This window comes from Lissotriton helveticus, chromosome 12 (assembly GCF_964261635.1).
Source record: "Lissotriton helveticus chromosome 12, aLisHel1.1, whole genome shotgun sequence".
In the NCBI taxonomy this organism is placed as follows: domain Eukaryota; kingdom Metazoa; phylum Chordata; class Amphibia; order Caudata; family Salamandridae; genus Lissotriton; species Lissotriton helveticus.
In genome coordinates, this window is record NC_136073.1 from 140,670,634 (window position 1) to 140,682,794 (window position 12,161).

Sequence of the window (12,161 nt, forward strand, 5' to 3'; positions counted from 1 at the left end):
TCCATCTCTGCTTTTCCGACAAATCAACCCAACATCCATTCTCATCCAATTTTCCCGTACTTTCTTTCCACTGCGTCTTTTCTATCTCAGTGGCCTCGTTCTGTATTTCCTTCACACTTTCAACTGTGTCTTCACACATGCTAGACTCCGCTGGCCATCTCACTGAACTCGCAACATACATTCGATTTGTCAGATCTTTAGCTGTCTCCTTAGCAATCTCATCTGCAAACGCATTACCACGACCAACATCATCCGTCACTTTCCGATGCGCACTACATTTGATTATGGCCACCTGCTTAGGCAATGTAAGTGCATCTAGAAGGTCGTTCACAAGCTGTCCATGCTGAATCTTCGTGCCATGCGACGTCAGGAATCCTCTTTCTCTCCACAATCGCCCAAAACTGTGCGCCACACCAAAAGCATACTGGCTGTCGGTAAACACATTCACCCGTTTTCCTCTGGACAACACACACGCTCTCATCAAGACGATCAGCTCAGCAGCCTGAGCCGAATTCTGACTCAATCTTGCAGTTTCTACAACCGTACTCAATGTCACTACAGCATACGCGGTCGTCACATCACCATTCGGCAACTTAAAACAGGAACCATCCACATATAAAGTACCATCGGGATCTACCAATGGAGTATCTTTCAGGTCAATACGACCCTTTGTTTCCTCCTCAGTTTTCAGATAACAGTCATGTGGTGCTTCACCACTTGACTCCATGTTGATCGGTAACAATGTTGCTGGGTTCAACACATTACATTGTTTTATGCGTATGTGACTAGCCAGTAACATCAACTCATACCCAGACAACCTTGCGCTCGTCAAATGTTGAGTTTTCGTTCGGTTCAAGAGAGTGTCAACTGCATGCGGAACCATCACCGTAAGCATATTATCCATGACCAGACCTGCGGACTGTCGAATGGACGCCGCGGCTGCCGCTGTTGCTCTTAAACAACTCGGCAAAGCTCTAGCTACTGGGTCTAAGGTCGAAGAAAAATATGCGCATGGGCGCTGTTTGTCACCAAATTGTTGCGCCAGAACACTCAACGCACAACCATCCCTCTCGTGAACGTACAGTGTAAACGGCTTACTGTAATCAGGAGTACCTAACACAGGAGCCGAACACAACGCATCGCGTAATTCAGAGAAACTTTTCTGACACTCTTCAGTCCATGGCAAAGGAGTCGGAACATCCTTGCACGTGAGAGCTAACAATGGTTTCGCCAATAGTGAAAAATTTGGGATCCATTGTCTGCAGTATGACGTAATTCCTAGAAAGGCACGTACATCTCTCTGAGTTTTTGGCACAGTCATTCGAGAAATCGCTGCAATTCTCTCTGGGGTCAACCTTCTCCCTTCTTTTGACAATAAGTGACCTAAGTAGGTTACTTCTTGGCAACAATATTGCAGCTTGGAAGGTGACACCTTGTGATGTAAGTCATGTAGATAGCGCAATAGTGATACTGTAGCCGTTTTGCAAATAGCCTCCGTATCAGCTGCCACTAATAGGTCGTCAACGTATTGAATCAAAGCCGCACCCATCGGTAACACAAATGCATCCAGTGGACTTTTAAGTGCCTGGCTATAGATCGACGGACTTTCACAATAGCCTTGTGGTGCGCGTTTTAGTCTGAAACTGCGACCACCTAATGAAAATCCGAATAGGTCTCTGCTTTCCTCAGCGATCGGGATACTAAAGAAAGCATTCTTTAGGTCGATCACCGTGAACCAGGAGGCAGAAGCTGGAATCAGGGTCAACAAAGCCGTTATATCAGGGACCACGGGAAACTGTGGGATCACGATTTTATTCACTTCTCTCAAATCAATTATGAAACGATACACAGGAGGTTTAGATGGATCAGTGCGTTTTAAACTTGGTAGTACAGGACTATTACACACATTTCCTCGAGTTTCTTCAACGACATCCTTTTTGATCAGGTCGTGTACAATCGCTAATAGCGCCTGTTCTCCCTCAATGGAGATACGATACTGTGGTATAAGTGGCAGTCGCACATTTGGTTTCAGCTTGATCATATAAGGTGGGATGTCCAAGAGACCCACGTCATTGGGACCTGTGGCCCATAGAGACGCAGGAAGGGAGCTCAATTCCGGTGGGAATTTATCGATCGACAAGTACATAGGAGAGATTACTCTCCGACCTAATGTAAGCTCCACTCCTTCAGGGGAGCAATACAAAGTCGCATATAACCGTTTTAACAAATCCAAGCCCAAAAGATTCTCACCACAACCAGTAGATAGAATCAATGGAGCCTCCAGCTCACGAGGGCCAATCGTAAGTGGCAAAGGGCTGGAAACAGGATTGCTAACAGGGGCGCCAGAGAATCCAACGGAAACATTTGTTAAGCCAGACAAAGGTGCACCAGGGAGTTTCGAATGCATGATGGAACTTTTCGTCGTACCAGTGTCTAACAGAAAAGGCTCAATTATGCCAGAAGTAGCTACTGCGACGTAAGGCCCACTCTGATCAACCGGAACTGATACTACTCCCTCTCTTTGTCGGTGGCTGTCCTAGTAATGATCGTTTGCAACAGTCTCATGTTCAACGTAGTAATCGTCCACATGATATTGTGTAGATCGAACTGACCCCGCATTTCGCTGGTCAAAACAATTATTCGTATCTGATGAATTCTGAGGGCGATCATTCTGATTGTGAATGGTACCGCGGCCTCTACCTCGAGATGCCTGCTGAGGACCACCACGGCTTCCTCGTGACGATACACCATTAAGACGGTCACGCAAAGCGAGACAGTCGTATTTTATGTGACCCTCCCTTCTACAATACGCACACTGATTATACCCAAGTGTAGATCTATAGTCAGAGGAGTCAGAACGTGGCTGTGTTCTGGAGGACTGTGATTGTGGTCTATATTGCTGTTGCGACTCATTTTGATTCGAACGTGGAGGATACGCTTGCTGCAACAAAACCTTCGTTTTGAGCTCCTTCGTTTTCTTATCTGCACGATCACTTTCTTCCTTTTCCCTATTCTCATAGTATTGAGCCGTGGCTAATATCTGTGCGGTGGTTGAAACAGCCCATGCACTTTCTGAATTCTTCAATTTGTTGCATAGTTCAGGCAACAAATTCAACACAAACTTATCGACAAATAACCGCTGACCTCCCTCGGAGCCCATGTCCTGACCACTGTGGTCGACAAACGCTTCCTCAAACCTCGTAAAGAAATCCGAGACACTCTCGTCTTTCTTTTGCTTACAGGCTGATAATTTATCCCAGTTCACTTTCATCGCCGGCATGAGAGTTTTCATAAGTGTAATGATTTTCTGGGGTAAATCTAAAATTAACTGATCAGGCTTAGCCCCCCCAACTTGTAATCCATCAGCCGCTAATAGTGCTGCCCAATCACCACCTAACTCGTTTGCATGATTTGCTTGGCGAATTTTCGCCCAAACCGGTTGCGGTACGACATTGCCAAACAGCATGTCGATGTCGGCAAGGTTCATAACAGAAGCGTCCACCAATTGGGATAACTCCTTATAGTAACCAGCCGGGTTCTTACGCGGATCAGGCAAAGATTGCTTCACTTGCAAAACTTCGGATCGTTTCCATGGGAGGTGTATCCAAACTCTTCGGAAATGCGGTAAAACCGGAGGGTGAGCTTGTGGATCACCTGGCACCCAAAGTGGCGGAACCTCTCACATAGGATACTGACCAGCGTTCGTTTTCGTTTTGTCGGTGTCATCACTAAATAATACACGAGAAGGCACTGAGGATCTATTGGCTAACAGTCGCTCTAGTGCACGCCGTACATCTCCACCCACAACCATACCGTTCGAGAATTGACTCTGAAGCTCAGTCACATCGGGCGGTACATTATCTAAATCATCATTATACCATTCTTCCCTCAAAAAGTTACACATTTCTTCGAACACGAATCTCTGTGTAGGCTCATTAAACTGAGAAAACGTCTCGAAGACTATGCGTGGAGGGTAGTTAGCAGGGTGTCTTATCCATCTACGTGCCATTGTCACTAACGTCTCTTTTTCCCTTCCACTAGGGATCTGACTCCGTCTCTGGGGAGTTTCAGACAGATCAAGTGGAAATAACTGACCAGTAAGCAGTGAATAAAGGGTGGCAACAGCATTAGGGATACGATTACGAACAGAAGGAGAAGAAGAAAGAAGAACAGGAGCAACAATATTAGAAGTGAAGGTAGGCGTAGTAGACTCAGGCAAGGTAGTCGGGGTAGCAGGGATAAGAGGCTGAGAGGGTACAAGCACAGGAGCAGTAGGAATAGAGACAGGTGGTGGGACAAACGGAGGACCAACAACGGGCTGACCCGCAGCCGCTGGAGTAACAGGAGGGACAACAGGAGGAATTACAGGCGGTACCACAGGAGGAACTACAGGGGCTGTAGCACCCTGTGCATAAGGAGGTGGCGAGTTCATGAAATACGTTAACAGGGGATCCTCCTTCGGATCCTCCTCTTTCTTATCAGGACTAGTTGGTAAAACCGGATAACATTTGTCTATCCTCATGTGATGTAGTCTAGTAGAAACTTCTATTTCTTTTTCTTCTTTATCTCGCTGACATTGTTGTACAACTTGCATTATTGGAACAAACCCTTCTCTTCGATCCTTTCTAAGCTGTTTGATTTCTTTCTGCTTGGCCTCTTTACGCCACAACCGAAAAGAATCAAACATAGCTGGCCTAGCTTTCTTTTTAAATAATTTAGCTTCAAGATTATCTAAAATCGTAAGTTCAAAACTTCCATGCGGTGGCCAACTAAGGACACCATCCTTTTTCGTGTAACGGACCAAATATTTATTATAAATAATAGGACCCACACCATGTCGACTATAGAGCTCATATATCGGGGTTCCAACTGGAGGTATCGGACATGAGTCCTCCAACCGGGAATCCTTGTTGCAACATTTAAGAAAACCAAGAAATCCACTATGGCCAGGCATCGTGCACACTAACCTAGTATCAAACTTTAAGGGTTACCGAAGCACTAATTCTTCGTGGAAGACAAAACCCTCGGTTTTTGGCAATTGCAACTGTCAAATAACAACTAAGAACCAACAACTAAGAACCACAAATGCAATGGAACCATGCATACAACAAAGCTTAAAAAGCTCGACAACAACTAAGGACTGGGAGCGACCCACAAATACTTAACTGAGAACTTCAATGGCGTCACCAGGTAGGCCCGTCTATCGTCTCGCCGTACGAAAGGTCTACGCCGGGCGTCGAAAACAGGTCGACAGTCAGGTCATCGGTCCGTCGCAGCCGTCAGGAGGCGGGAATCTTCGCGGGAAAAATCTTCGGACCACTTATTTCGACAACAGGATCGATGAAGCGGGGTGCACCTTTTCCTTGGAGATTTCACACGAAGTTCCTCACAATCGTCAGGCTTTGGACCGGTACCGCCGATGTCGCCCCGAGTTGGGCGCCAACTGAAGGACTGAGCTAATTAAGGCCCAGCGATGCCAGGGAACAACACCTATAACCTTCGTGGGATACCTGTTTCGGCGCACTAAAGACAGAGACACGGGAGGCTTCCTTCGGCGTCAAAGAGAGAGTTTATTACTGCAGGGAGGCAAAAGTCACTAGAAGTACAACAGCGTGTAGGTTCTACGAGTCTGCTTCAACTTGCATATGTGAGTCGCTCTCTTTTATACAAGGTTTTGCCATTGCACGACGTGTGAACAGAAGGTTACAACTCAGTTCCCACAATAAACTTCAAAAAGGGTCGCTTTCATGCTTTCAGAACCCCGGAACATAATCACAGTAACATTACCGGTTCCCAACTGTAAAAGCACATCTTCCCACCGTTAGGCACATTCCACTTGAGTTGTAAATGAACAAGAGAAAAGAGACAAGAACAGCTGCTAGGAAGTCAGACACACGTAGAGAAAAGAGTGTGGGGGTAATATCGGAAGCATGATCATAGGATCAAAGAGCTTGATCCCAGCACATGCACGGCTGAAACAATAGGCCGGCACGGCAAGATTACCCTCAAGCTGAGCCATTTGCCTCTGCAGTGTCATTCCTCCGGTCATAAAGACGCATGAAAGGAATATGCGTCTTCCGTATGGCTTGGGAACTAAAAGGTCACGATGCGGACAGTTGCCTGTTCACTGACTACGTGAGGGCAAGAAACAAAATGGATGCCGTATCTAAAATGGAACCCGAGGGTTCAGGTAAGAAACACGTAATTTAGGCGAACCGTGTCAAGTAGTGTAGCGAAAACGCGTACACTTACCGAACTCGCCATTTACGGTTCATAGATACCAAACTCGTCCATATTCGGCAATGCCCAAAACACCGTAACGATTTTCACGGAACCTCAGCGCTATATAAACCGGAAAATACAAATACGAAAATACAAATAATTTGTGACACCAAGTACTTTCTCTGATGATTGGGACTTTGAAAATATTAATAATATGATGTCAGATTTAGGAATGTCAGCTAAATTCACAGAACAAGATTATTTGCAGGGTTCATCAAACTATGAAGAAATGTACTGTTATGATCATTATGGTCATCACTATTTGCATAAATCTGCTCAACCTAGAAATGTTTTTAATTATAATCAATGGCAACATTGTCCAACACAGGCAGCTCGAAAACATTTTATGAGAAATTCCAATACTTCTCAGGCTTTAACAACAGTGATCCAGAAACGTTTTATTTTAAAATGTTAAATAAGACAGGAATGAAAACAATGTTGACAAATACTAAATTGATTTATTCTGAAAAAATGTATGATAAAATGTCTACATTTGGTTTTGAATATTGGAAAAACAACACTGAGACAAAAACCATCTGGGGTACAAAAGACTGGCAGGTACAAGGTCTAGAAGCATTATTTAGAGCCTGCATGATGCCAGAACAGATAATATTCCTGAATGACACCATTCAACAAACAACCTGTCTTGCTTTAGCCAAGATAAAAGACTTAAACAAACCGTCTATTCCAAAGCCCATACCTGATAGTAATAGCACTACAGATGTGGAGATAGACGTATCCCATATTTTACACCAAAACAGAACAAATCCTGATTGGAAAAATGGTTGATCTGGCCAACAGACAGAAATAACTGTCAAGATAGATTCCTGAAAAAGACACAGGGGTTCAAACAGAACAGGCCAGACCCAAGATATTCCCAGAGACAACATCCAGGGATAGTTACAACATACAGTGTAGGGAAACTATGCCTTGAGTGGCTACAGAAATCCACACTGGCTGGAATTAAGCAACACTTGACTTTACTTAAAGACGGTGCTGACTTGCAAGATTTCATACTGGGACCTCGCAAACAGCGTCAACAACATTTCATTTACGCCGGTATATACGCTACTTACAACGAAGCTTGGAAAGTAACGCAAATTGAAACTGCTGAAAAAATATGAGAAATTGATCATATAAATTTGAAAAAATCACTTTCTGTAGTGGACAATGGGTTAACGACTCTGTCCTCCAGAATTTATTCACTGGACAGCATTGTATCATCTGCTATTGATATAATAGAGCAGGACTTGCTAATGTTACAACATGGTCAGTCCCAATTGCGTTCTATTGTACAGCTAGGCTGGATGTTGCAAAACCTGCGTTCAGGCTCCGTGCCATGGTGTCTAATCAACATAACGTCATTATTTTCTATCTTTAACCTTACTGATAAACCAATTAGTTTGGCACAAAAAGGAGCAGACTATACTATTCTGAGCATTGAAAAACTTGAGAGATTACCATTGACAATGTCAGAGAGACCTGTCATTGAATGGATAATACATGGAACAATTACAATTCCGATAACAACTTTTCAGTTTCAGTATTGCCAAAAGTATATACCAGCAGGCCTGTATGAAAGGTTGGGTAAAGGATACATCAAATCAACCTGGAATTTACCTTACGCACATAAATGTTATAGTGAAGGGGAAAAAGAAGTATTTCTTAGTGGTAACAACTGTAAAAAATCACTAAGCGGTACACTTCTGTGTCAAGGTATTATCTTGCATGGAGCCTGCGAAGGTTCATCAAATAACCTTTCATGTCACCTGCATGGCACTCCTGCAACACAGATAGAGCCTTTTTTCAGACAACTTTCCAACGGCAGTTATGTTCTAATAAGTGAGCACAGCTGTTGTGGCATGGTGCCAGGAAAAGCCTATCTTGTAACCGTTACTTCCAGGGTCATTTGCTGTATGCAAGTATTGTATCCAAACAGCAATCCAGACATGGAGGCGGCAATATGGCCTTCTTTGAATATCTCTTCTATTCAAATTGATACTTTAAGCAGAATGAAGTCTATTCTTTTACAGAAAACTGTGCCTTTGACCTCGTCCAAAGAGACGTATGATCTGCAAGTTGGAAAGACAGCGGCAGAGATACATACCCTATTATCGACAAATTGCCCCGTGCATTTCGTCGAAATGTTAGGTCAAATTTTAAACATGTCTGATACCAGTGGCATCGCACATGTATGTAAGACAATTTTTTCGGGACTGTTAGCACCCTTTGAAACAGTTCTGGGCATTTTCCCGAATTTTGTGCATTCGTTATTCGGCGGCCTGCCTCTTCTTTTGGGACTCGTAGCAGGAATTTTATTTTTGATCCTTCTACTCCAATATGGCAAGCCAAGCCACAGACAAAACTCCAGCTACAATGGAAGAAACGATCCTAGCAATACGCTACTGAGACCGAATCAGTAGAGTCCTCGGATTAGCCCGGCTAAGAGATCTGAGTGCAACCTGCTTTCTTTCATTCAGACCAATCTGCCAAGATTGCATCTTACCTGTGCTTCGATGTCTGCTATGCGGAGAAGAATGCGTCTTGGACGTCTGTCTTACACTACCATCAGTAGTACCTATGGATATCGATACTTTGCTTGGTTCGGTAACGGCTCATGCAACGTGTTGTCCCCAGAGGCTACTTATTCTGATGACGGCATTCGTTGAGACTTCACCATTACGATTAGGTGGTGGTGAAGTATGAGATGAAAGCAGCACCACACAGGTACAACCTTCTGTGAGCATTGCTGATCCAGACATCGATGATAGCAATGATTCTCACATATGCACTATTTCAGCTTTTTCGAACTTGGTCGAACTATCACCTACTGTTGTAGACTAGTTTTTTGCAAGCCTGTCTGATATGATGTTCTCTTCTAACAACGAGAATGACTTTTAAAAACAACGAGCACACAGCGTTCCCTGAACTCTGAATTCGGCCTTCAGTTTTTGATAAACAACACTACTGAAAACAATTGGAACTGTTTTTTCTCCTGAAAGAGAAATAATTTTTTCCATTTCCAAAATATTTACCTTTTTTCTGGCACATGGTACTCTGCTTAAAGTAGAACTATTCTTAGAGAACAGAACTTCTATTTTTAGGGACTCTAGAGACAATATTTTACCTGAGCCTCTTGCACATGTACAGTATTGTATAAATATGTGATGAAATGGTCTCGACCTTCTTTTCTGTATTCAGAGCCATTTCATAAATGTAATTTTCGCAATTCATTCAGCCGATATTTTATATGCATTATCTGAATGATACAACTGCTTGAAAAACGTACAGTATAAATACTCATTTTCGTGTATTTACCATATACCATTTCGAATACAAATTTATGTATTATGGGGTGGGTTGGTAAACACACATGCATCGTTATATGTTTAGTATTGCTTAGTATTTAGTAATGATGGACATTAGCTGTGGAGTGGGTGTTGTGAATGTATCTAGGACCCTAATTAAGTATTCCCGATTCATGCCCTTATGTGGTTATAACAAAACATATCCTTATAAAGGCTTAACAATCATGTCCATATTTAGTCATAGCCCATGCAGTCCAAATACGGCAAGGCTACTCCCATAGACTCCTAGAAAGTACAACGCGTTCTTTAAACAAACCTAGCCTCCAGCAGCCCGGGAATTCCCCCTGCTTTTGTTTTGATTTGCACAAGAACTCCTGGAGTCCAGAAAGAACTGTTAGTTCTTAGTGATGTCTTATGTCCAACCTTACGTCAAACTCGGCACCTTTCAGGTATAAATATACCAACGTTGCCTTAAGCAAACACACGGTGGTTTGGAGCAGAGCGGCTATCTACTTGCCCGACGCCCAGCTGATGCGAGTGCTGAAGGAAGCCGACCCTCCCATTTGACGCACTGAGAGAGACGCTGACTTTTCTCCTGCCGAGAAATCCAGCTCCGGTGTTTCCAGTCAACTTTGCGGGTTGCTGGGAGATCGAGTCCTGAGAGAGAGATACAAGACCTCCTTCATTCTAGAACCAAGGTACGGAGCTGATTAAAACCTTAAGAGAATTCTTGATTCAGATTCTTGGCAAAAAAACAACTTAACTTAAACTGCAACTTATTTACTCCTTCCCACGTATTAGGCTTAGGTCAGGTACACCGGGGTAGGCGCATCTTAGAAGCACCAGTTGAGTACGTTAGTCAATGTTTTTATGTATGTATACATTTTATCCGTTTTAAAGTATCATATGGCTCAGAAACCATAATAATGCTTTTACAGTATTATTTAATAATACTCCTTTTACTGTACGCACTTTACTTCATGATAAGTATTGCAATTGTGGCAAATCACTTCTCTTGCATGAGAAAGAAGACTGCTCAATAAATAACACCTTTTATTGAAAACGCCCGTCTCTCTATTTCTCTGCACTCTGGTGAAATTAAGCATGCACGCTTGACTGAGTGAAATAGCTATCTATTGTTTTCACATTACTCTAGAGATATACTCTTTATTCTGAGGGAGCAAAGTTGTCATGTTTATGCGGTTGTCAGAAACTAATCCCTTCTTGTCTAATTGGGAAAGTTCACTCCTTCCTGAACATTCGAGAAAATGGTAAATGTTGTTATCTTTTATTGAATGTGTTTGTGTTGTGGAATGTGATGAAGGCATCACCCCTTGGCTTCAACGCCCCTCATTGTTGGTGTGGGTAGGAGAGAGGATGGGGGGCTTATTGGAGATGAGGGAATGGTCATTGGTGGTTTGTTGCAACAATCTCAACACCTGCAGCACTGAGAAAAAGGTTCAGAAAGGAAAGGCAGGAAATAAAAGAAGGTTTTGTATCCCAAACGTGTCATATTCCTGGATAGGATGAAGTAGCAAATTAGGGTGGCCACGGGCATGGGCGCAAATTCAGTATGGTGAGTGTAAAAAACCAGGACAAAGGGTCAAAATTCAGCACAGAAATTCAGCACAAGAGGTCAAAATTCAGGACAAAAGTTTGGTACAAAAGGTATGCTTTACAAATACATCAGTGGATGCCATACAATAGTATATAAATAGGCAAAATACATACGTACACGTCACTACTCCTTCCCTGTCACTTTCTCCTTCATTGTCACTGCTCCTGCCCGTTCACCGCTCCTTCCCTGTCATTTACCCTGCCTGTCACTGCTCCTGCCCAGTCACTGCACCTGCCTGTTCACTGCTCCTGCCCGTTCACTGCTCCTGCCCGGTCACTGCTCCTGCCCAGTCACTACTCCTGCCCGGTCACCGCTCCTGCTCATGCCTAATCGCAGCACCTGACACATGACTTCTCTTGCCCCATCACTTCTCCTGCCCCGTCACTTCCCCAGCTCTGTCACTTCTCCTGCTCCATCACCGCTTCTGCCCCATCACCTTTCCTGCCCCGTCACCACTCCTGCTTGTTCACTGCTCCTGCCCATAAACTGCTCCTGCCCATTCACTGCTCCTGCCTGTTTACTGCTACTGCCCATTCACTGCTCATGCCCGATTACTGCTCCTGCCCAGTCATTTCCCCTGCCCCATCACTTCTCCTGCCCATCACTTCTCCTGCCCCATTCACTGCCCCTGTCCATTCACTACTCCTGTCCGTTCACTCTATTTCTCTGCACTCTGGTGAAATTAAGCATGCACGCTTGACTGAGTGAAATAGCTATCTATTGTTTTCACACAACTCTAGAGATATACTCTTTATTCTGAGGGTGCAAAGTTGTCATGTTTATGCGGTTGTCAGAAACTAATCCCTTCTTGTCTAATTGGGAAAGTTAACTCCTTCCTGAACATTCAAGAACGTTTCTAGTGACCTCTGAGCTAGCTGGCAAACCTAATTAAGTCTAACATAGTCAGTAGAGACCTAGATGACCTCAGTCCTACGTCTAAACTGCTGTTTGTG